This window comes from Tiliqua scincoides, chromosome 14 (genome assembly GCF_035046505.1).
Source record: "Tiliqua scincoides isolate rTilSci1 chromosome 14, rTilSci1.hap2, whole genome shotgun sequence".
Lineage (NCBI taxonomy): Eukaryota > Metazoa > Chordata > Lepidosauria > Squamata > Scincidae > Tiliqua > Tiliqua scincoides.
Window position 1 is genome coordinate 104,014 of NC_089834.1, and position 3,487 is coordinate 107,500.

Here is a 3,487-nt window from a genome sequence, read left to right on the forward strand (position 1 = left end):
GAATTTGGGAGAGGGTCATTTATCAATAGGAGCATTGGGGAATGTGAGCCCCCATTGACAGCACAGTGTGCCTTGTCAATTGTCAAAAAGTTGATGGTGTGCCTTGACCGTTTTTGTGCCTTGCCAGTGTGCTGCGAGATGAAAAAGGTTGAAAATCACTGGGCTATCGTACTTAATGCAGTGTGATAGCCTGGAAGGTTGGGGGTGATGACATCATTATGTCTCCCCTGAACTTTTAGGTCACCAAACTGCAGAAGATACACTGCACATGGGGTGGTATTCTCTGCTGGGATGCCTCTGGGCTATACCACATCAGGTAGAATTTCGGTCCTGCAGGGTAAGGTTAATGCCCTATAGATCTGACCATTTATGCATGTCGCTAACATCCTATCTAATTCCATGGCGCAATAAAATCTGATAAACAGCAGACAAAGCATGCCCAACCTTGCTCCTAATTTGTTTTGCAAATGAGGTTAATGGTCTTGTAAAACCTCCAGTCTGTCTAATTAATTCATTAAGGTAGTGATGTATCTGCAGATATTCAGATGAGGAAATTCCCTTATGATCGTCTACAAGTCAGTCACAGAGCATGATCTGATTGTTTAGGATCCTATCTTTCTATAGTCCTTTTTTAAAAATTTTAACACAGCTAGAAAATATCCTCAGTTCCACTTTTTAAAAATTTGAATCTCATCCTTCAGAACTTGTACAAGGTTATTTGCTTAGCAGAAGATAACTTTGATATTTTTTCCAAGGTAATAACAGAAGGGTAATAATGGTATAACTTGATGTGACAGAGTGTATAAAGATTCAAATTTGAATTAGAAAATACTGATCTATCTAATTCCAGCAGCTTTTATGTTGAATTTGGTGTTAATCTTTATATTTGCTTTCTCAATTTGGGTGAGATTGACAGCCCAATCCAATCCCCACTTACCTGGGAGTAAGCCTCATTGACTCTAATGGGACCTACTTCTGAGTAGGCAGGCATAGGCTTGCAACCTATCGGGTTGCAATAACACACACTCCCCTGGCGGTATGTCCCATTGTATTCAATAGGACTTGTTTCTGAGTAGACATGAGTAGAATTGTGCTATAAGGCTGCGGTTCTATACATATTTACATGGGATAAGTTCCAGTGAGTTGAGTAGGGTCTACTTCTGAGCAGACATGCATACATTTGCTCTGTAAAAGGCATTATTTAAAGTTTCTAAACTGATTGATTAATTCCACACCCCACCATTGTAATATATACGACCAAAACTTCCAAAGTTTTAGAAAAAAGCAGGATTCACTGAACACTATCTCCCGATCTTGTCTGATCTAGGAATCTAAGCAGGGTCAGGCCTGGTTAGTACTTGGATGGGAGACCGCTTGGGAATACCGGGTGCTGTAGGCTTCTACCATAGTCTTTCAAGACTGAAGGTTGCCAACCATCTCCCTATACTGAACACTCTCTCCCGATCTTGTCTGATCTTGGAAGCTAAGCAGGGTCAGGCCTGGTTAGTACTTGGATGGGAGACCGCCTGGGAATACTGGGTGCTGTAGGCTTCTACCATAGTCTTTCGAGTCTGAAGGTTGCCAACCAACCAGGTCACTTCCATCAAAACTAAATCATTCACCTAGTTCAGGATTTTATATTAATGGAACCCTATCTTCAAACCCTTAACACTTGCACTGTGTCTAGTTCTGGCCAACAGGGGTTCTAGGTAAAGGGTGAAAAGATATGGAGATAAACAGCCCTGCCTAGCAGTTTGAGTTAAAGATATAGATGCTGTTAAGTGTCATTAACTAATTATCCAAACCGACACGCATTTTCCTGTCTTAGATCTATTCCTGAGTATATTTGGGGTGCTAATTCCAAAAATGGCACCAGTTTTGCCCTATCATGTCTTAGCCTCATTAGTGAATGGTTCAAGCAACTTCCTCACAAGGAAGCCTATACCGTGGCTTCCTCACAAGAAAGCTTCTTGAACCATTCACTAATAGGGCTATGCCACATCTCCGAAACTAGATTTGAAAGGGTAAAACAGATGCTATTGTTTGGAATCAGCACTCCAAATTCATTTTCAGCCACCATAAATTTTGAGAAAAATGTTTTACTGACAATTTCATAGGATGGTGTGATTTGGCCTTGGGCAATCGATCAATGCATCTGACGCATGCAAAAAAAAAAAATCAGCTCCCAATCCACATGTTTGAAGAACATCTAGTGGAAAAGTCCATTCCACTTTGTCAAACGCTTTTTTCTGCATTGTGAATGTTACAGTAGCTTTATACAATCTCAAATTATCTATAAAATCTAACACTTTCCTTGTGGTCAGAACCAGCAATCTATCTTTGCTGAAACCTTGTTGGTTGATCCTTGACATAACCAAGCCTATCCTTTTATTTGTTGAAACGGGTTCAATCATTTTGTCATCACAATTGAAACGGGGATTTGGGTGAATGGAAGAATAGTGTACAACTCTGAATTCTGGATGGTGTAAACAACCTGACTGGGAACTGTAGCCTATATGAAGAAGTCCTTCCTTTTTGTCAGCCCCGAACCTACAGCCAATCAGTTTCTTTGGATGACCCTAGCTTTTCTGCTGAGGGTAGTAAAATCCCTTTGTACACTTTTTTGAAATTGACTTTTTTGGTCACTTTAAAATAAAAGCCATTTCTGCCCAATGTTGCATAGACATAAGAGGGATCAAATGCGTACACCTGTGGGCTGGGCAAAAATGGGTTAAACTAAAGGATTTAACGTCTCCTTGTAGGAAAGATCCTCCAATTCTTTCAGCATTTTGGTAGCCCCTTTTACGGTACCCTGATGTCCTTTTCATAAACGTTCCTTCCCGAGGTCAGCAAAAATGTTTCCAATGTGTCCGAGATTCAGTGCTTCAGGGTGTGAAGCTGGTGCTATCATCAAGCACAATAAATCTGGATTAGATGTGACCTTGTCGGAGTGATGGGGAGAGCAAAGAGCATCAATCAGTGAGACAGTCTTCTTTAAAGGCTGGCTAAACATCTGGAAGGGGCATAGAGATCAGGTTTTAGTGCTGCTTCAAGTCCACACAGAAAAATAAACTGAATTCTCCCATTGAGACCCAGAGCCCAGATTTCTTCCAGAACCTTCTTTTGGGAGCATTGACATGAAGTAGTTACATGACTGAGCACTGCAGTTTACTGCACATATTTTATATGGCAAGGACTTTGGGGGATTTGCAGTGCATAGTGCCATGTCATCAGGAAAGGCAGAGTTTCACTGGATCAGAGAGTTTAAAAAAATAGCCTCTATGGGCTTCAGAATGGCCATTATGTCCAAAAATAGACCCAACAGGAGAGGAAACTGAACGCTTTCCACATGCGCCACCTCCGACGCATTCTCGGCATCACCTGGCAGGACAAAGTTCCAAACAACACAGTCCTGGAACGAGCTGGAATCCCTAGCATGTATGCACTGCTGAAACAGAGACGCCTGCATTGGCTCGGTCATGTCGTG